We start from the raw sequence: 23393 nt of genomic DNA on the forward strand, positions 1-23393 counted from the left end.
GCTTTTTTTATTTTATGATAAAAGATGCCGATTTTTGGAAAATGTATACAGTTTCTGTATATTGTTGACCTGTTAATATATAATCATGTAAGGTCTCTTAATGAAGATGCTGGTGCTTTACTGCTTTTGAATCACTGGCTCAGAACAAGCGGTTTAACCACGTATACCATGGACTACCTGTGTGATGGCACGGATTGGCCCAGCACTGTCCTCCAAATCCCAGTACTGCCATCAGCTCCCAGCATTGAAAAGACTGGTGAAGTAGCAAACGGAAGGCATATATGATTTAAATTAGAAAAAATGCACAGCCTTGCTTTAAAGCAGAATTTTTAAGTTGGCCATAGTGTTTTATTTTTTATTTTTTGATTAGCCGGACGAGCTGATCAAAAAATAAATAAATACAAATTCCCGTTTCCCCAATCCACATATTCACATCCACAGCAGGACTGCTCTCCTTCCAGAATACACTCATCACAACAGCCAATTGGCGGAATGTACCGATTAAACACAGGTTTTGCAAAAGAGGGAGTTGTACACTAGGTCGCCTCTTCTCTAACAGAAAGCCATAGATGGCTAGAAATTCAGCAGGTCCCTCCTGAACTGGACACATTTTCATCCATCTATAGCCAGCTTTAGTCTACAAACTCTCATCTCTGCTCCAGCGATATGCATGAGCTCCTCCACCAACGCTAACCACTTATGAATTATTTTCATATTACTGGGTTTAGTAACACTTTAAGAAATGCATGTTGTGAAAACAGGGAGGTTTTATGTACGGTGTATAAGCCCTGGTTCACCCCGGTACGGCTTTGAATTTGCGCAAATTCAAAGTCGCACATCAATGCAGTTTATATTGCATCTTCACTTAACATGGGTCTTTGCAAGTCGCAATGAAATCAGTAAAAAGTAGTGCGTCAACCTTTTTATATTTGTTGCAACATGAACAGTTCCATTGCCAGCTATATGGTGCAACTTGTCATGCGATTTGAAACTGTCAAATCGCATGACAAGTCGCACCGTGTGAAACGTGTACTGAAGCTGCATTGTTTGGAAATAATTTGCTCATGTTTAAGTAACCTTTTCAGAGTTAAGTTTCTTGTTGCTGGTGTTCTTTAGTGGTTTGCGCACATACGTGTATGTTCTCTTCATAGCCTTGTTGCTTAACCACTTAAGGACCGGACCAATATGCTGCTAAATGACCCAAGGGATTTTTACAATTCGGCACTGCGTCGATTTAACAGACAATTGCGCGGTCGTGCGACGTGGCACCCAAACAAAATTGGCGTCCTTTTTTCCCCACAAATAGAGCTTTCTTTTGGTGGTATTTGATCACCTCTGCGGTTTTTATTTTTTGCGCTACAAACAAAAATAGAGCGACAATTTAAAAAAAAAATCAATATTTTTTAATTTTTGCTATAATAAATATCCCCCAAAAACATATATAAAAAAAAAATTTCCTCAGTTTAGGCCGATACGTATTCTTCTTCCTATTTTTGGTAAAAAAAATCGCAATAAGTGTTTATCGATTTTTTTGCGCAAAATTTATAGCGTTTACAAAATAGGGGATCGTTTTTTTTTTTTTTACTACTAATGGCGCCGATCAGTGATTTTTTTCGTAACTGCGACATTATGGCGGACACTTCGGACAATTTTGACACATTTTTGGGACCATTGTTATTTTCACAGCAAAAAATGCATTTAATTTGCTTTGTTTATTGTGAAAATGACAGTTGCAGTTTGGGAGTTAACCACAGGGGGCGCTGTAGGAGTTAGGGTTCACCTAGTGTGTTTACAACTGTAGGGGGGTGTGGCTGTAGGACTGACGTCATCGATCGAGTCTCCCTATAAAAGGGATCAATCGATCGATGCAGCCGCCACAGTGAAGCACGGGGAAGCAGTGTTTACATACGGCTCTCCCCGTTCTTCAGCTCCGGGGAGCGATCGCGACGGAGCGGCTATAAACGAATAGCCGCGCCGTCGTCCCGGATCGCTCCCCGCGGGAATCCGACCGCCGCATGTAGCGCGCGGGGGGGGGTCCCGATCGGACCCCCGACCAGGCAGGGACGTACAGGTACACCCATGTGCCTGTACGTGCCATTCTGCCGACGTATATCTACATGCGGCGGTCGGGAAGTGGTTAAGGCCTCTATCACATTTGGTAGACTCTGCCACGAGTCCACCTGCTCAACAGGGAATCTGTCTGCTGATCCCCGCTGTGCAGGTGGATGGCTTGTCTGTGCCCACATCGCTTATGCAGAGCGGACACAGTGGGTGAAGGATTGTGTATATGGGATTGTATTTTTTTGGGCTGAACTAAATGGACTTGTGTCTTTTTTAGACCTGACTATCCAACAGCCCGCTGTCCTCTATGGGTGGTCTTATTTAAACAGACCGGCTGTCCCAGCCAGGTACTGTAGCCGAGTCTTAACCAATCGTGTCCAACATGCTGCAAGAACATAGACGACACGAAAGAGGCATAAATCTTTTCAAGACACAATTAGTTGATAGAAAAATGCCCCTTTGGTACCCAGCTTCTCTGATTCAGCTATAATGAAGTATAAAAAAAGGGATTTGTGTGGGTCTAGATATTGGTAGTTGTGAAAGGGGTAGTTACAATTTCTGACTTGCTTTGAAAGTTGGAGCTCCGGGAATGTCACCTGGATCCTTTTCAATACCTGGCGATAAGGCGATGGTGAACAAGCACATGCAGATGTTCTGACATTTCCCTTGCTTGATGCAAGTACCAGGATTACGGCTTGGGGTAAAGGAAAGCAAGGATAAGCATGGCATCCCCTAAACGTGCATTTTCAAGACCATAATAATATGAGCAACACACATTTTTACCTGACGGGTTCCTTTTTTAAAATGAGCTTGACAATTCATTTTTTTATGTTTACTTAACACCACACACAACTCTTATATTCCAGAGGCCATGAAATTGCTGAGCAGTTCGGTTATTAGAGGTGCTGCTGTGAAGATCTTTTAGAGGGAAAACGGAATCAACTAAATCAAGATAACGCTGCCCTACGGTTCTCTCTTTAGCTTTCTCCATAGCTTTTCTTGTGTTTGAGTCTGAGAACCCTGGTACCAGGCACACTTAACAAACATAAGAGAGACCTTTCACTAAGGCTTTTAGAGCCTCTGTCAGGTTTTAAAATAATATGTGTCCCTGTCTCGTATCCCCAACACCAACGCTCATGGTGTTCACAGAATGGGCATACAGACAGCAGTGAAGACCAGACAGAGGTTCTAACCTATCTTGCTATATCTAAAGCTAGAAACAATTTGTTTGGGCTTTAAAGCAAAATTTCAGGCAAACGGCTAGATATGCATATTAAGTAAAATACAAATTCATTTATTCAAGCTTTAAAAGTTAATCATAGAAATTGTGCAGGAATTGCTGTTGAGAGCTCTTTTGCAGATATGCAAGACTGTAGGTTGAGCAGGACTCTAATGGGGGTCCTTTCTGGTTACCTGACTTGGACCCTGGTCAGCGTTTTGATCTGGATAAGAAAGAAAAGTCTTCAGGTGGACATCTCTGGCAGGTTGTTTTGAGTAGGGCTATGTTCCCAATTCCTGGAGCACTGAGTCTGAATAAAAGTGACACAGTTTAAGATTAGCCAAGTTGGCTGGCATCTGTGGCACTATGCTTGTGAATCCCCAAAAACTGGCAAGGTTTTTACACTTTGAGAGTTTGGGGCATCTGGAGTGTGGGTTTGGATTTTTTCCTGCACAGACCAGACTGTTTTATGCTACCAAGTTTTAGTCATCATTACAAAAAAGTACTACTTCTTTAGAATTGTGTCAGAAGCTTGTAAAGAAGTTTTGTGGTTTCACCCAGCTTCCGTATTGGTCAGTGAGACCACACATCAATGTAATACCAATTGGGAAGTTTAGGAATGTATGTGTGGGGGTCATGCCTAACTTTTACTGGAATTTTTTTTATTTTATCTGCCTATATCTATGAACCGTCCAATCACTTACAATATGTGCTTTTATACTTTTCTTTCGTAATATCTGAAATGTATAGTTTTGTGACAAGTTTGCTGTAACTATCAAAACTCTAATACTTCACAAGAAGCTTTACTGTGTTTTTAAATAAAGGTTTAAAGGAAAAGTAGTAGTAAAAAATATTCCTAAAGGTGTGACTGGTGTTGAAAGGCCGTGTTTTTTTTTTCTTAAGCTAAAAGGATTCCCTCTTTCTCATCCCAGGAGTTTAGAAGGTATTTTTTAGGAATAAAGGCTCAGGGTTTATGATCAAACTTAAAGTATAAGTAAAGGCAAAACTTTTTGTTTTTAGTTTTGGACAGAATGGAGGGGAACACTTGTCAGGTTTTTATTGCATCTGTGCCCCTGGAATATTCACTCCCTAGATTTGTCATTTTTACCATTATTGCTGAAAGTGTAAGAAAATGCTAAATTATAAGTGGTCCCCAGGACAGTGATCGAATATAACTCTTCCAAGAGGGACACTAGTTCTGGTGGCTATGGGACAGGAAGTTTAAGGGAAATCTCCTCGTCAACAGGCTACAGATGGGAAAAAAACTGACAGGGGTCATAACCAGCTCTTACTCTATATTTATATTTAGTGTGTTTTTATATTACTGTCCTCTTATATTAACATGCATGTGTGTTTGTTTGTTTTTTAACTATTTATTTGTATGATACAGCTGCAAATAAGTATTTGAACACCTGTCTATCAGCTAGAATTCTGACCCTCTAAGACCTGTTAGTCTGCCTTTAAAATGTCCACCTCCACTCCATTTATTATCCTAAATTAGATGCACCTGTTTGAGGTCATTAGCTGCATAAACACCTGTCCACCCCATACAATCAGTAAGAATCCAACTACTAACATGGCCAAGACCAAAGAGCTGTCCAAAGACACTAGAGACAAAATTGTACACCTCCACAAGGCTGGAAAGGGCTACGGGGAAATTGCCAAGCAGCTTGGTGAAAAAAGGTCCACTGTTGGAGCAATCATTAGAAAATGGAAGAAGCTAAACATGACTGTCAATCTCCCTCGGACTGGGGCTCCATGCAAAATCTCACCTCGTGGGGTCTCAATGATCCTAAGAAAGGTGAGAAATCAGCCCAGGACTACACGGGAGGAGCTGGTCAATGACCTGAAAAGAGCTGGGACCACCGTTTCCAAAGTTACTGTTGGTAATACACTAAGACGTCATGGTTTGAAATCATGCATGGCACGGAAGGTTCCCCTGCTTAAACCAGCACATGTCAAGGCCCGTCTTAAGTTTGCAAATGACCATTTGGATGATCCAGAGGAGTCATGGGAGAAAGTCATGTGGTCAGATGAGACCAAAATAGAACTTTTTGGTCATAATTCCACTAACCGTGTTTGGAGGAAGAAGAATGATGAGTACCATCCCAAGAACACCATCCCTACTGTGAAGCATGGGGGTGGTAGCATCATGCTTTGGGGGTATTTTTCTGCACATGGGACAGGGCAACTGCACTGTATTAAGGAGAGGATGACCGGGGGCCATGTATTGCGAGATTTTGGGCAACAACCTCCTTCCCTCAGTTAGAGCTTTGAAGATGGGTCGAGGCTGGGTCTTCCAACATGACAATGACCCGAAGCACACAGCCAGGATAACCAAGGAGTGGCTCTGTAAGAAGCATATCAAGGTTCTGGCGTTGCCTAGCCAGTCTCCAGACCTAAACCCAATAGAGAATCTTTGGAGGGAGCTCAAACTCTGTGTTTCTCAGCGACAGCCCAGAAACCTGACTGATCTAGAGAAGATCTCTGTGGAGGAGTGGGCCAAAATCCCTCCTCCAGTGTGTGCAAACCTGGTGAAAAACTACAAGAAACGTTTGACCTCTGTAATTGCAAACAAAGGCTACTGTACCAAATATTAACATTGATTTTCTCAGGTGTTCAAATACTTATTTGCAGCTGTATCATACAAATAAATAGTTAAAAAAATCATACATTGTGATTTCTGGATTTTTTTTTTTTTGATTATGTCTCTTACAGTGGACATGCACCTACGATAACAATTTCAGACCCCTCCATTATTTCCAAGTGGGAGAACTTGCAAAATAGCAGGGTGTTCAAATACTTATTTTCCTCACTGTGTATATATATATATATATATATATATATATATATATATATATATATATATATATATATATATATATATATATATATATATATATCTGCCAAGATATCAAGATAAGAGCCCAGCCTGGGTTGAGAGTGACCACAAGGTGGAGGAAAGAGTAATTTGTGGTTCATTATATCTTTTTTATTTATTACAGATACTTGTATAGTGCCCTCAATCTGCGCAGTGCTTTACTTATATTGTACAGTGTCCCCTCAAGAAGCTTACAATCTATGTTCCCTAACTGGCATTCACACTAGGGCCAATTTAGACAGAAGCCAACAAACCTCCCAGCATGTCTTTTGGAGTGTGGGAGGAAACCGGAGTACCCGGAAGAAACCCACGCAGGCACAAGGAGAACATGCAAACTCCGGGCAAGTATTGCCGTAGTTGGATTCCCTAGTGCTGCCAGCCGGAGGTACCAACCACTTGGCCATTATGCTGCGCAAAGCAGCAATGTGGTGAATTATATTTATTATCATGAAATAATTATTATTCAGCATGAAGAAAAAAATAATCTGCTTGATATTATGTGTTTGTAAAAAAGGAGCTTAAAGGTGAATGGACATTTGAGAATGTAGCATTTTGCACAGTGCTAGTCTACTAGCACAAGTGAGGGATATTTATTGCCTCCTCCATCCCATGCCCCCCTCCCCAACACCATCCTCGACACCACTGCCCTAATCTTCTGGTACAGCAAGGGAAAATAGAACTAAGGGGGTCTCCCAAGCTCTCAAGAGAGTGCAACTATGCCCACCCTGTCTATCCAGCTGCTCCTTTCACAGAAGCAGTGCTACAGCGTCTATGAATGATGCAGAATTTAAGAATGGAGTGAATGATTGATCGGTTCACCCCCTCCATTCATAGATCACATTTCATTAATTCATGTCGTTCTCTGAATGGAAAGTTTGGGCGTAGTTGGACTCTCATGATGAGAGCATGTGACAGCCCCTTATTTGTAGTAACCCCACCACACAAAAGGATTACGACAGTGGGGGGCTTAGATAGGGGAGGATCCCACTGACTGTAGGGTTATAACTTACCTTTTCGCCGATTTTTCTGTTTTATTTTGGATACATTTATGCTTTTCACCAAGATTCTCATTTCACTCCTCATTTGGACCTTTTTGGAGTTGTGTTCAACTGAAAGGATCAGTCATGCAGCAGAACCACACTCTCCTTATATCACACTGGGTACTAGACATTCATTCATGCAATCATTGCCACATTGATGGGAGGAGTACTGGTTTTACGGCTTTCTAGGAAAAAAGCATGTAGATCTCAACACCCTGATATGTAACGCAAGCTTCTGAGTAGCAGTCACTCCTGTTCAAGCTATTTTATTTTTTATGGAAATGCAGTTATGTTCTGGTATTGTATGACAATCCAATTTCTGCTGCACTTTTGTGATTGGTCCATTTTTGGCTGTTTAGAAAACTTTGCATCTAATCCCAAGAAAAATAAATGTATATTACAGTTTACAAGTTCTTGGAAGCAGTAACTGTATTGGGTTTCCTTTTTTTTTTTTTTTTCCTAAAGAGATCCAGGTCATGCCACTGTATTTTAATTTAATATATAAAAAAAAAAAAAAATCATTTGAGTGCCTTATTTATTCATTGCTATTCAAAGGTCACATGACGGTTCCCAGGTCTGTCGTGTCCTCTGAAATTTCTGAGTTTCTGTGCTGATTGGTACTGTGCTGGGCACATGACATATTTTTTTTTTTTTTTTTTTTTTTTTTTTTTTTTCAGAATAGGAAAGTAAAATAAATGATGGCAAGAAAGTGTGTTTTTTTTTTTTTCTTTCCATAACATGGTGTAGGTGGAGTTTAATTTGACGGACAATAGATTTTTTTTATTTTTTCACACTGTAAAAATCTGGAGGAGGCTCTGTCGGTCACAGGCTGCGTCACACCCCTCCCAGCCTGTGTCTATGGTGTGTATGTTCTGGGACAAATGGGGAGATTAAGCCTAAATCGATCCCCATAGTGTTTAGCAATAGGAGGACATGGAGGAGAGGACGGGACTGTCATTTATACCTGTGTATACGCATACATGTGTGACACTATAGTCACATGGGCTGCACATACACTATATTGCCAAAAGTATTGGGACACCTGCCTTCTCACACACATGAACTTTAATGACATCCCAGTCTTAGGCTGGCCATATATTATACAATTTTCTTCTATAGTTTTCCTTTTAGATTTACCAAAAATGATATGAGGTCAAATCTAAAGACTTTTTTAATTTGTGAGTGATCAGGCAGGCCCTTGTACTACATAGTTGAAGGTAAATCTAAAGCAAATTGAATAAGAAAAATTAGTATAATATATGGCCAGCTTTAGTCCGTTGGGTTCAATATAGAGTTGGCCCACCTTTTGCAGCTATAACAGGGATGGCCTCTTCCTGTTCCAACATGACTGCGCGACAGTGCACCAAGCAAGGTCCATAAAGACATGGATGAGCGAGTTTGGGCTGGAGGAACTTGACTGGCCGGCACAGTCAAGTCCTGACCTCAACCCGATGGAACACCTTTGGGATGAATTAAGTCTCTCGTACACACGATCAGTCCATCCGATGAGAACGGTCCTTCGGTTAACCAATGAAGCTGACTGATGGTCCGTTGCGCCTACACACCATCGGTTAAATAACCGATCATGTCGGAACACGGTGACGTAAAACACAACGACATGCTGAAAAAAACGAAGTTCAATGCTTCCAAGCATGCGTCGACTTGATTCTGAGCATGCGCAGGTTTTTAACCGATGCTATTGCATACCAACGATCGGTTTTGACCCATCGGTTAGGCATCCATCGGTTAAATTTTAAAGCAAGTTCTCATTTTTTTGACCGAAGTTTAAATAACCTATGGGGCCTACACACAATCGGTTTGGACTGATGAAAACGGTCCTTCAGACCGTTGTCCTCTGGCGATTCTATCGTGTGTACGCAGCCTTAGGCCTCATTCACACAGGCGGACTCCTTCGCTACGGAGTCCGCCTGCTCCTTTCAGCTCAGCGGGAGATCAGTCCGCAGATCTCCGCTGAGCCGACGGATGACAAGCTCCTCTCTGCTTACTGAGCGGGGAGGGGTTTGTCGTGCACCGCTGTCCTCCTATGGAGCGATCTGATGAAAACGGACATGTCCGTTTTCATCAGATCTTACCCGATCCGAATGGACGGATGGGGACGTGGCGCCCATACGTCTGTTTTTAGCGGATCGGGTCGGATGTCAGCGGACATGTCTCCGCTGACATTCGATGCTCCATAGCGATGCATGGAGCGGCCGTTCAGGTCTGTGACAGACAGACCTGAACGGCCCGTAGTGTGAATGAGGCCTTAGAGTGGACACTGTGAGCCAGGACTTCTCATCCAACAACAGTGCCTGACCTCACAAATGCTCGTCTGGAAGAATGGTCAAACATTCCCATAGACACAGTACTAAACCTTGTGGACAGCATTCCCTGAAGAGTTGAAGCTGTTCTAGCTGGAAAGGGTGGGCCAACTCAATATTAAACCCTACTGACTAAGACTGGGGTGACATTAAAGTTCATGTGTGTGGAAAGGCAGGTCTCCCAATACTTTTAACAATATAGTGTGTGTGTGTGTGTGTGTGTGTGTGTGTATCTATCTATCTATCTATCTACCGTATTTTCTGGCATATAAAGACAACCCCTTAATTTTCCAGGAAAAATGTTGGTTTTGGGATATACTCCCCATATAAGACTACCCACTTCCTACTAGTCTTTCTGGAAGCTGAGGGGTAGCCAGAACCGCTGACAGAAACAGGCTTTTTTCAAATCTCACTGTGCCATTACATTACTTGCCCCCACTGTGCCATCACCTGCCCCCACTGTGCCAACAGTGCCATCACTCACGTTTTTGCTGATTCAGACTTCCAGGCCGATGACAGTCTCTATCTGCTGCGGGTGTCCATGATTTAAAAGCCGTGCCTTCTCCTCAGACTGTCCTGCGATAGGCGGAACACAATTTTTCCCAGCAGCGCCTCTGTTCTGTGTTCCGCCTATCACGCACGTCCTCTCGTCCGAGGATGAGAAGGCATCCGTGATAGGAGGAACACAGAACAGATGCGCTGCTGGGAAAATTTGTGTTCCGCCTATCGCAGGACAGTCTGTGGAGAAGGAGCGTCTTTCAAATCATGGACGCTCGCAGCAGACAGAGACTCACCGGCATATAAGAAGACCCCCGACTTTGGATGCATTTTTTTGCATCCAAAAAGTCGTCTTATACGGTATCTATCTCTAGATATCTCTCTCTATCTCCTAGAGAGAGACATCTAGGAGATGGAGAGAGATGCATCTAGGAGATGGAGAGAGATGCATCTAGGAGATGGAGAGAGATGCATCTAGGAGATGGAGAGAGATACATCTAGGAGATGGAGAGAGATACATCTAGGAGATGGAGAGAGATACATCTAGGAGATGGAGAGAGATACATCTAGGAGATGGAGAGAGATATATCTAGGAGATGGAGAGATTTATATCTAGGAGATGGAGAGATTTATATCTAGGAGATGGAGAGAGATATATCTAGGAGATGGAGGGAGATATATCTAGGAGATGGAGAGAGATACATCTAGGAGATGGAGAGAGATACATCTAGGAGATGGAGAGAGATACATCTAGGAGATGGAGAGAGATACATCTAGGAGATGGAGAGAGATACATCTAGGAGATGGAGAGAGATACATCTAGGAGATGGAGAGAGATACATCTAGGAGATGGAGAGAGATACATCTAGGAGATGGAGAGAGATACATCTAGGAGATGGAGAGAGATACATCTAGGAGATGGAGAGAGATACATCTAGGAGATGGAGAGAGATACATCTAGGAGATGGAGAGATTTATATCTAGGAGATGGAGAGAGATATATCTAGGAGATGGAGAGAGATATATCTAGGAGATGGAGGGAGATATATCTAGGAGATGGAGAGAGATACATCTAGGAGATGGAGAGAGATACATCTAGGAGATGGAGAGAGATACATCTAGGAGATGGAGAGAGATACATCTAGGAGATGGAGAGAGATACATCTAGGAGATGGAGAGAGATACATCTAGGAGATGGAGAGAGATACATCTAGGAGATGGAGAGAGATATCTCTCTCTATCTCTAGATATCTCTCTCTATCTCTCATTTATTTATTTTTCTATTACACTAATCTCTGAGCACAAGGTTGCTGCTGAAAAGCAAAATGTTAAAGGCTAAATTCACTTAAAAAAATAAATAAAGCACTTTGTTTTTGTGGGTAAAAAAAATGTGCACTTAATAATAATAATAATAATAATAATATTTTTTTAGGCGTCTGCAGAGCGTTGCACCAGTGATCAGCAGGTTGTGGGTGCAATGCCAGGCTCCTCCTCAGTTTAGGTGTTCATATAAAGCCAGGCATACCAATACGTAATGTAGTGTATACAGTATTTTCTTGTTCTCTCTTTATGACCTACTGTGGCTCTCCCTTTCAGCATGTCAATAATGCCTTCAGATATTGATTTACAACAGATATTCTTTGTCAAACATATCACCTGATTATGGGCTGCAGGGGAAGCCATGTCACTGATTTGTACTAAAAAATAAACTGGAGATCAGACTTCGCAACTTTTCCGTCACAGACCGTGGAACAAATATTGATTTTTGTATATTAACAATCCGACGACAGTGATTTTATATCTTTTGTAAATGGCGCACAAAAAAAAGCAGTAAGTAAATACTGTATTGGGTGAGCAAAGGAGGGCAATTTTTGATATACAATAAATAAAAATGTCAGCTTGGGTTCACACGGGTTTGATGCGTTTAGGAACACAGATTAGCAGGTCATGGGAAAAGCGTAGTATTCAATGGCTTTGGTTCACATCTATGCGTTGCAAATTTGGTGCAAGGGGGAAAAAGGGTCATGTGCGTGTTGACTGCGGGTGCAATGCAAATTCCTATGGTGCAGTGTGAATCTCATCTTTATGATTGGACCAGACTGTGCACCCGTGATCTCCTCATCGGTTTTCTTACTCTGGTCACTACTGTATGTGTATAAATTGTAGAATATTTCTGGATGTATTGTTCTTTGGTTCTGGCCTTTTTAGGTCTTGTTGCCTCATTTTGGAAAGTGTTCTATGTGATTCTGAATATCTTGCATGCTTTTGAGTAGACTGGATCAACAACCTTTCTGAGTGCCAGCTGCTAATGTAAACGGGAAGCCATTTGTGTTTTCAGTGATGACACATTGTGAAGCGTTTTGATAATATGTACCTGAACATAATATCCGCCATGGTTTTCAGTCGTTTACATAGTAGCTTTGCTGTATTTCTTTGCTTATGTTTCATATATAGATTTGTAGAATCTTTATGCAGAAGCTATTTATACGCCATACAATGCTCCTAGAATACTCACTGGGCAACTGGTGAGAAAAAAAAAAGCAATTTCCAGAAAACCCACCTAGATGATATACTGTAAATAATCACAAGTATAAATAAAACTTATTCTAAAACGCATGTAAATGCAATAGACAAATATCACCATAATGGAGAAACACGCAGTGTGTTGTGGAGGTTCTACCTTTTTATATTTTTATATACGTGGTAGGGGCAAAGAGCCCACTAACAGAGTAGGAAATCCCTTCAACTTTAACAAAGGTGGAAAGTTTTACAATCCCTAAATCTGGAGAGGTGTAAAGAGACACGCATGCTTGCAGTTTGAGTGATGAATGATCCGTTGCACATTTGCCGAAACAAACCATTATTTGCTGCCGATTGCCATTATCTGGACATTCTCATTCTTCAGTTGGAAAAAGATGTCGCTGTAATATTTGGGATATATGTATAACCACTTGACCTCCAGAAGATTTACCCCCCTTCCTGACCAGGCCATTTTTTGCTTTTTGGTACTGCATTATTTTAACTGACAATTGCATGGTCATGCAATGCTGTACACATGAAATCTTTATATATTTTTTCCCAACCCACAAATGGAACTTTCTTTTGGTGGTATTTGATCACCACTACTATTTTGTGTATATATACACTGGAATGTTTGTTTGTTATTTTTTTATACTAATAATAGTGGTGATCAGCGACTTATAGTGGGACTGCAACAGGTAATCTGACACCTTGACACTTTGTGGGAACCAGTGACACTAATACAGTGATCAATGCTAAAAATATGCACTGTCACTGTACTACTGACACTGTCTGGGAAGGGGTTAAACATCTAGGGCGATCAAAGGGTTTAATGTGTTTACTATAAGGTGCATTCGCACCTTATAGTAAGGGCTGTGCTGGTTTTTATTCCCTGCTTTGCAGGGAAACAAAAGCCGCCACATTCCTACTGACAGGACAGAGCTCTGTATTGTTTACATTGACAATTCTGTTCTGTCTTCCTCCCTCCTCGCTGATCAGTGGGTGCCGGCGGGCAATCATTGTCTGGCACCCGCTGATCAGCTTGTGCTGTGACTAATCACAACACAGCCGGCACGTGAGTAGGTTGCGCCCACATATGTAAACAGTGTTTAAACCACACGTGAGGTATCGCTACGAACTCAAGAACAATAATTCTTTTGGTGCCATTTCACGAGTGTGTGCAATTTTAACGTGTGACATGTTGGGTATCTATTTCCGTAACCTCATCTTTCACATTATACCAAAAAATTGGGGTAAAAATTGCATTTGAAAACCACTGCGCAAATACTGTGTGACATAAATTGCAACACATGCCATTTTATTCCCTAGGGTCTCTGCTCACAATGATAAATATAGTGTTGGTGGGTTCTGAGTATTTTTTTTTTTTTCTGGCAAAAAAATACTTTGTATGGGGAAAAAAAAATATGGGATTGTTTTTTTTTTTTTTGGACTAAATGGACTTGTGTCTTTTTTTTTTTTTTTTAAACCTGACTATAACATATAGAAGAGGAATGCTAGAATAGGCCCAGTATGGAAGAGGTTAAAATATGCCGCCCTTATTGGTAATTTTTCTATGGTCTTCTGTGTCGTCTTGTATTAAAAGGTAAATCTACTGCTGTAATTATTTGGCTATTTTTAAAGTTGGATTATCAGATTTTTATTTATTTTTTTCATCCACAGATGTTGTTTGGTTTACACTTTTAATAGTAACTTTGTGGAGGTGATTGAATAGGCTGAGATATGGATCTGTTAGTCACATATATATATAGAACTAGCTGAATACCCGGCGTTGCCCGGTCTTCCTATCTTAACCTTTTGGGGAGGAAAATCATAGTAATATAAATCTACCCATCTTTTATATAAGGGTGTAGGTAAGGGTTAATTTAACTGTCATATATTTTTATTTGGCATATAAGTAATATGTGTACCAGGTATTATTGAAATATCTCCAGGCGTACAGAAGTTATGTGGGAACATACATTTCCCATTGATTTGCATGGGACTTTAAACAAAAACCCTGACCCTCACAAATGGGGGTAGTTAAGGGATAAATTAACTATCCTATAGTTTAAGTGGACATATAAGTAACATGTGACCAAGTGTTATCGAAATATCTACAGCCGTTTGGAAGTTATGAAGTAACATGTATTTCCCATAGAGTTGAATGGGACTTTAAAGAAAAACCCCGACCATGGCAAATGGGGGTGGGTAAGGGTTAAACCACCTATCCTATGTTTGTTGCTGACATATAAGTAACATGTGTGCCAAGTTTCATGTTAATATCTTTAGCCGTTTGGACGTGATGCTGGAACATACATACATACATACATACATACACACACTTGAGTTTTATATATATAGATTAGGATGTGAAATGACAAAGGAAAAACCTGACATCAACAGGCTGACTCCATTGTGCAGCAACCTATGTATGTATGTATGTATTTATGTATGTATATATGTATGTAATTTAGAATGGCTGTATTGACAGGGTGAGCAGCAAGTAACTGGGGTAGGTTGAAATCGCAATTTTTTTTTTTCTTTCCAATGCTGGCCCTACATGGCTGAGTCCTGCTGAGTTGGCAGAATATCAAGCCATGTGGGGCTGTGTCGGCACAGCCTGACATGACAAACGCCAATCTAAAAAAAACAAAGTAGTGAATGGAAAGCTTCTGGCCGAACAGTGACTGCAGCCGATCAGATGTGGTCACTGTTCAGATACCCTGACAGATACAGGTGCAGCGGCTGTCAGAATACGTTGGCCAGCAGAGGAGATTGCTCCATTCATGCTGTTCAGTATAGAAGGAGGAACCATCGCATGTATGGATAGCCTAATGCAGCTGATCGTACAGAAAAGCTCTCATATTCGATAATGGGAATTAACAAACTTGTAGATTTGCATGTCAGGTAAAATGAAGCTCATCTTCTATTTCATGGCAGTGCACTATACCAAAATGATCAAATGCTCCAGTGTATGGCCAGTTTAAAGTGTTACTAAACCCACAACCGTAAAATCAGTCTGTATATGCAGTAAAGCATGCTTGTTGTACTCACTGTGGAACATAAGGGGTTAATCCTCTGCATTGTGTAAAAAGGCTGTTTGATCCTTGCTCTCTGATCCTTCCCTTCTTCCACTGTCCCCAATCCATCTCCTGACAATACAGAGCCTTGGGAGCACTCTGCACATGCTCAGTTTGATGTGTATTGCTAGAGCTTTTTGATTGTTGTTTTTTTTTTTTTTTTTTTTTGGGAGGGTGCATGTGATCAGCCCAGGGGCCAATGGGCCTGTCCAGACAGAGGGTCACCTCTGCATCCTGATAGGACAGTCGCAGGAGAATAAACTCCTCCAAGCTTTTACCAGTGCTCGCAGAACACTGATGGAAGTCACAAGACTGCTATATACTGCTGATGAGAAAAGGTATTGATCAGTTTTATATTTAATAAAATAATTGCATTTCCATGTTGTGTGTGGAGAGGAGATATAGTGAATGTAGGCTCCTGGGTTTAGTAACCCTTTCAGTGGCAGTGTAGTGCTTGGGAGAAGGCATAGTTGGATTCCTCCAGAAGTGGCTGTTTTACACTAAAAGCTTTAAGGATTTTGGCTAAGAATGGCTTGGCAGTTTATAGAATTTGTTCCTAAGAAGGAAACCTGCATAACTTGCCAGCTCTTCCTTGAAATAATAGTCTTTAAATAGGAACAGCCAATGGGAGATTTGGACATGTGATTACACTGTATGTGTTTCTTGTTGGCATTCTGGGAGTGCCTTAATCCTTGTTAGCATGAGATATCTGTGCAGAGAATGCCGTGGTTAGTCCATGACAGCTTCTCCCCATCCGTGTTTTATTCCAGCCTTCCCCGGCAGTGTGCAGAAGAGCTGGCTGCTTTATTATGCCCCTGGTGGCCCATTCTAGTATTTATACACACTTCCTGCCCTATCCCAGGAGCATAATTATTTCTATTACAATATGCTACAAAGGCTTATCTGGCCCGATTAACTCAGCACTTGCTTTCTTTTAATAAGTGCTTATTTATGAACTGTTAAGCAAATGCCTTTTTAAGGTATAGCTGCAGCAAACAATATACGTTTGGTCTGCAAAACAGACGTGCTCATCCCTGAAAGAGCTCTGTAAATAGACGCACTGCATACTTCAGCATCTCTGTATGAGATTCAGTATAGTCTATGCTAATACTCTGTTATTGTATTTTGGTGGCATACTAAATATGTGAACTATTGCTGCTTTTGTTGAATTAAGGGTTTATGAATTTGATTTGCAGTGGGGTTTCCCCTTTAAATTACTTGAAATGGAATAGGGAAATTTATAAGGATTTTATTTTAAGACCACATTGAGAACGTTGTAATATTTGTCTCAGCCTGTGTGTTTGGGTATGATTGGGAGATTGAACCTAGTTCTCTTTAGTGAAGGTGCACTTATGGCTCTTTGTACACTGACCAGAACCCCATAAACACATTGATTTGTCAAGGGATGGGAAATCCCACATTTTATGCCTGCCGCTAGAAAAGAGATGAGTCTAAAAGGGGAATCCTCTCATTCTGGAGTGATTTCTTCTCACTTCCTCGTGTGTTACTAGGACAGCAATTGAGGGGAATTCTCAAAATCCCAAATATATCAAAAATAAAAAGTTTTTGCTTTTAAGATTCTTTTAACTTTTGGAACAGATCTTGTATTGGTGACAACAGAGGAAATGTATTGTGTACCCCCAAGGAGCTCAGGAAGGTGCATCTTTAGAAGTCCTGCATGCTGCATTTTGTGTGCATGTTCAAAATGTGCGCCAAAAAATGCATCTCCCATTAAAATGAATATAAAACGCATCGGGTTGTGTTTTTTGGTATGCTGTTTGAGTCGCATTTCCATGCTTCACAGGTGCATGATTGGAGTTAGGCAACCAGAAAACGCACCAACTAATGCATATGCACTTTCTTTCTTTCTTTCTTCCTTCCTTCCTTTTCTTCCTTCCTTTCTTCCTTTCTTTCGCTCTTTCGCTCTTTCTTTCTTTCGCTCTTTCTTTCTTTCGCTCTTTCTTTCGCTCTTTCGCTCTTCCAGCGGAGCAGTGTGAAAGAATCCTTTAAAAAGAATATTATACAAAGCAAAATGTGTGATTTAGCTAGAGAGAAAATTTTATCTAGGTTTGTTTTATCTAAGCTTTTTTTTTTTGTCTGTTTTTGTTTTGATATTGTTTTGGCTTTTGTAAACATGGAAGCAACATTTAAACCCAACTTCACCTTTAATTTTTTATAGTTTAATATGGAGGTCATAAGTAATGGTTTCTTTTGGCTTTTATTGTTCTGTGTCTGTTTAGAGAGATGTTTTCCCTCCTCCCCCATCACAACACTGACATCTTTCATGGGAAGGCTGTCACCAGAGAAATATGGAAGATGCTTTTGCTAACTTCCTTTTCTAAAACGCCTGGCTGTCTCAGACCGCAGTACATTGTGGGTCACTGAACCAGAAGAAAGATGCAGCCAGTGAAAGGTGCACCCGATTTTCATACTTGTTCTGGGTCAGTGTCTCAAAGTATAGCAATACAGACAGTTTGTGGTTAGCCTTTACCATGATGATGATACTCAAGGGGCTAACTACAGGCTAAGTACCTTCCCTGGGGTTCAGATGCAGAAAGGGGGCCATGTCCATGCCTGAATACGGATTGTCAAAAAAGAAAAAAAACTTTTAATTACAGTGGCCACACATGGGTGTGCTGTAGAGGTGCTTTACAAGCCACCTACCTCAGACTGCCACTTTCTTTTAAAAACAAAAAGTGAAAATAACTTGAAACTTCATGGTTGTAAAACCTTCTGTTAAATATGCTTGTTTTGTTATATGTATGTGATTTTTCTTTTTTCTTCTTCATATTTACAAAAAAAAGTAATGCATATAGATATTTCATATTTACCCCTAAGCCTATGAGCTAAAAGAATCGCCTCCTTACCATGCTGATGAGACAAAAATAACATATCTGTCTACATACTCGCACCCTTCCCCGTTTCCTTAGCGGAGTACAATCTGATTTTTAAGTAGTCTTCTTTTTTTTTTTTTTTTTTATGGGAGCAGTCAACAGGTGAAGAGCTAGTGCTGGGCTTTCCTATTAGGAACCGTACAAACATTGGGTCCCCCTGGAAAAGACAATGGCTGGGCATAACAAGGGACTATCCATATACATTTACTCGCTTACCCAGGCAACATTGCGATTAGGAGATTTAATGGAAAATCTTCCCTGTCTTTAGCTTATTCACCACTAGCTCCACTGGGAGGATTTCTGTAGCCCAGCTTGGGGGAAGACCTAGCAATATTTGGAAAATGGGGGGCCAATGGGGAGTTTACTTTGGCAAATGGTAAATTGAAAACCCTTGACCAACTTGGGGAAGAATAGGGCTCTTTTCCACTGGATGCTTGGAGATATTTCTAATTGCAACACCTGAGTGACCCGCGTTGAATGCTATAGATACTCGTTCAGACTCTGAAAACTTTTATGCCCGCAGAATGTGTTGGATGCTAAACCCTTATTGTTATACACTGCTTATGTACTTGGACTTCCCTATCAGGGAATGGGAGAGCGACTTCGGCGTTACTCTAACTGGTGGTTAAAAAGCTAAAATAATGAAGCTAATGCATACCGTATATACTCTATCAGTTTTAAAGATGCAAGAAACCTACTATTAAACTGTACTCCAGGTGGTATTGAGCCTGAAAGGCAGTGATGTATTTGGGCATCTTCCTGGGATGCTGTGGACTAGATGGGACCTTTTCTTGATTTGTGATGGCATTCCCTTCAGCGGTGCATACTATTATGGGCCTGTAACTCTGGATCCCCGATAATCCACTGGTACAGTTATTTCATGAGAGAACCATCTCTATCGGCTCCATTAAAACGTCAATTTTATTCAACTTTTTAAATGTGGGTAAATGCATCATACTCCTTATGGAAAACTAACAAAACTCCCTCAAGAGTGCAATGGTATTTGTAAAAAAAAAAAAAAAAAAGGTAAATACAATATAAAATTAATTTGTTTTATTTGTAACTGATCAAAAAATATAATTGACCCCTTTTTTCCTTTTTTTAAATGGCTGCTAATTTTCTTTTGTTTCATCATTTTAACTTTTTTTGTCTTCATCATATTTTATACTAAATAATTATTTTGTCCCAAACAGATTTGAAAATCCTGAAAAACATCAATGTGGCCGTTGCGGCTGGACATAACCAATACGTTTCTGGAAATAATTTGGTGAATTCATTTCTAGCCTGAACTGCTAGAGTGAGCGATTAGCACAGCATCAAATAGTAAGTCTACAATACTTCACAAACGTAGCTGCATACCATGTGTAGAGCAGTGGTGCTCAGGCAGTTTTATTTATGTTCTTTTATATCTGGCTATACATTTGTCTCATTGATTCATATGCTTTTGGAATAAATGTGTTTGTCTGAGCATCTACTCGCACAAAGAGGGGGGCTTAATAGCTGATTTTCTTTTTTTTTTTTTTTTCCCCCAAATGTTTTTTAAACTTTTCCTTAACGTTAAACTTAACTCATCCTTTGCGCATGCGATATCAACAAACAAATTTATCGAGGTTTGTTTAATCTAAGTTTTTTTTTTTTTTTTCGTTTTTATATTATTCTGGCTTTGTGAACGCGGAAGCAAAAATATAACTGCCGGCACTATATAAATACAGTATAATAATGTAACACATACAATTTCTACACAAGCCATTTTGTAATTTAATGCTAATAAAAATTATCTTTCCTTTTCCATCTGCAATTGTAATATCCTGTAAAATGCAATATGGCAGGCTGGAGGCGTTCTGTAAACTGTTGGTGTATAGAACGCCCTAGGAAATATCATTTCTTATTTGTGTGATTGGCTCGCTTATCTTTCCCAGAAGTCTGCCCTAAGATGCAAGTCAGATTTTAGGCATCCTCTGTAATAGAAGTTTTAATTTTAGTGAGATATTTTCTAAGTAAGGTTAACCACATCTAATGGGATGCAGATACTGCGAGTGGCAAGTAGCCAAGAAAAGGCATGAACTGCTGGTGGGGCTTGTATTAAAATGAACTTTATTGTTTTTGTTTTTTTGTGTGTGTGTGGGCCGCGCACACAGTCGATTAGGGCCATACAATGTCTGAAGCGAGTGTGGCTAGGTGTTTCCAGTCATCCACGGATGGAAAGCCTGCGCAAGTAATTGACAGGCTGGTGCTGTGTGCAGTTGGTCATACAAACATGGAACAATTGCTTGCGGTTAGGGATGGATGTCCAAGGGTGCCCATTATTTCCTAAATACAGGAAATCTCTCCATGGACAATTATATGTGGACAGTAACAGCCTGTCATTGATTTGTGCAGGCTTGCTGACTGCAGCGAATCAGAAACACTTGGCCGCACTTGCTGAACAATGATCTGAGCGGTGTACTACCCTAATTGGCCCTGTGCATGAGCCCTAAGAACTCCACTAAAAAGTGACTCCAGTTTTTAACAATATATATTTGACAACAATATGCCTGTATTTATTTTTCTAGACAAAACTTGGTGTTCACCTTTTTACAGAAAAAATGTAAAGGTGAACCAACACTGGACACCCTCCGCCTTGTCCTCGCTGTACTTGCCTTCGGGATTGCCAAGTTGTGAGCACCCCCTCCAGTAGTCCAGGAGTTTGAATTCCCTGATCTTCTGTTTCATCTATGTCAGCACTTTCAGAGTGGACCAGATGGCTTTTGATTGGTCAGTGGAGGGCACCGACCGATCACAATCCATCTGGTCTGTCCTGGAAGCGCTGATGAAGAAAAGTTAGAAGAATAGGGATTTAAAATCCCCAAACCATTGGAGCTGCTCCAGGAGTGCTGACAGCTTGGCAAGTACAGCGGGGACCAGGGGGGTAGAGAAGGGTGTCCAGGGTTAGTTCACCTTGTTACATTTTTTTTTCTGTAAAGGTGAACTAGCCCTTTAAATATGAGCCAGTTTTGTTTGCTGAAAAAACAGAGATGCAGACCCACATTTGCTAAAGGATTTGAGAATGTACACACAATAAATTGTGTAATTATTCACTTCAATTAACCAATCATGTATAGATGATATAAAACAGGGATTTTCTTTTCACGTGATTGGATAATTGAAGTGAACCTTGTTACATAAATCATCCTCAAGGTTTAAACATGGAATGGATAATACAAAGTAAACTCCTCCTTCCTCCATGCAACAATAATTACTTTTTTTTCCTTCCCACTCATACAAAGGGTCAACGGATACAACAATGCTAGGGCACTATACCACCTTTATCAAAAAGGAGCATTATGTACTAAAATGTGCAAAAATCTATGAATCCAAATTTAAAAGTAAACTCTGCGATTAGATTTTGTCCTCGGATTCTCAATTACCCTATCCCTTTCATTATTTTTCTGTAGCCATCTTTCTTTAAAGTGTTTTCTACTTCTACTAAATGCAATGTGTGTTTAGTCCCCAAAATATGGATGTGCAGAACATTGTTCTTATTAGACTGTTTGAGATTTGCCTTTAGTGCTGTGTGCCAGACCCATTTTGCAAAGCTTACCCCGTTTCTAAAGTTTACAAAATATAAAAGGTTCTTGCTTATCACAGTGGCTGAACATGCTTTGTGTCAGCGAATAGGCCTGTTCTTATTTTCTTATTTTGTTGTAAATATAACCCACAGAAGATCGTAACCTGGCGTGCAGAAAGTTTTCAATTCAAGTTACTGCACGACTGTTGTCGGTATTATTGCCTTTTTCCTTATTGGCTGTATTTGCACATAAGTTTAAAGGAGAAGTCCAGCCTGAGCTCATTTTGGCTGGGCTTCTCCTAAGGGTCACAGGAGTGAAATTCGTTTTGCACTCCTATGACCCTGTTTTCAGCACAGAGCGGTTTGAAGACTGCTCTGTGCTGATGTCACTGGAATCAGTCCAGGCACCACGTCACGAGCGGCAGAGAGGTTGAGACTGTCGCTCGCTGCCCCTACACAGCTCGGCACGCCAGAGAGCGTGGAGGAGCAGAGCAGGAGAGCTGCTGATTGACAGGCAGCATCTCTCTGCTCGGGGAGCTGAAAGAACCGAGCTATCTGCGATGTTCGATGGCTCGGGTCTCAGTGCAGAGATGCCATCGGACCAATGCTGCGTCCACCTAGGTAAGAATGATTATGGGGAAAAAACAGGTTCACATATTTCTTTTAAGCCCCCTTGCACATTATAACTCCTGTGTGAGCATCTACTTTTTTCAGACTTTTTTGTATGCATTTGCGTGTGTTTACGTGCATTTTTCACGTATATGCATTCACGCACACACACACGAAAACATATTCTCGCGTTCTCGTTCTGCAAAATATGTAAATGAGCATTTGCGTGCATGAAGCGTAACTTACTGACCAATGCGTGGCGCTTGTTTCCGTGCCTGTGTGCATAGGCACATTACAATTTTTAATGAGCTGTATTTTAGCTTGGTAAATAAAAAGAAAAAAGGTGATTGTACTGAGCTTTTTCTAGCTGCAGTCTGCAAGAGGCCTAAAGTAAATTTTTCTACTATTGCAATCAAATTGGGATAATACCTGCTTTTATATTGGTTACATATTCCCACAGCCAGCTGCATCGACACGGGTGCATGTCAAAACGTAACAGGCATGCCAGAGCAGTTGCGTGGCCCCTTACCCTATGTAATGTTAAAGCAGAACTAAACAAACCAAATTATTGGTTTTCATAAACGCTTACAGTGCCTTGAAAATGTATTCATACCCCCATGAAATGTTCAACATTTTGTCATGTTTCATTCAAAAACTTTTTTACAAATATGTGAAAAGTGCGGCGTGCATTTATATTCTGCCCCCCGGAGTTACAGCTGCAAG

General features: G+C 40.7%; 1 protein-coding gene and 1 long non-coding RNA gene across 10 annotated transcripts in view; one reads left to right on the forward strand and one right to left on the reverse strand.

The window, feature by feature from the left end:
- The window catches only part of ZMIZ1 (zinc finger MIZ-type containing 1), a 423333-nt gene that overhangs the window by 65372 nt on the left and 334568 nt on the right, over window positions 1-23393 (forward strand). For all 9 annotated transcript variants that reach the window (XM_040320615.1, XM_040320609.1, XM_040320608.1 and 6 more), the window contains exon 2: window positions 19708-19837. The gene's annotated coding sequence lies outside the window, so the exon portion shown is untranslated. The remainder of the gene's footprint in view (window positions 1-19707; window positions 19838-23393) is intronic.
- Window positions 3340-7503, reverse strand: LOC120909022. Its single transcript, XR_005741213.1, has 2 exons — window positions 7172-7503; window positions 3340-3590 (listed from the first exon to the last, which is right to left on the reverse strand). It is a non-coding gene; the product is annotated as an uncharacterized LOC120909022 (long non-coding RNA).

The sequence above is a fragment of the Rana temporaria genome, chromosome 8 (genome assembly GCF_905171775.1).
Source record: "Rana temporaria chromosome 8, aRanTem1.1, whole genome shotgun sequence".
Classification (NCBI taxonomy): domain Eukaryota; kingdom Metazoa; phylum Chordata; class Amphibia; order Anura; family Ranidae; genus Rana; species Rana temporaria.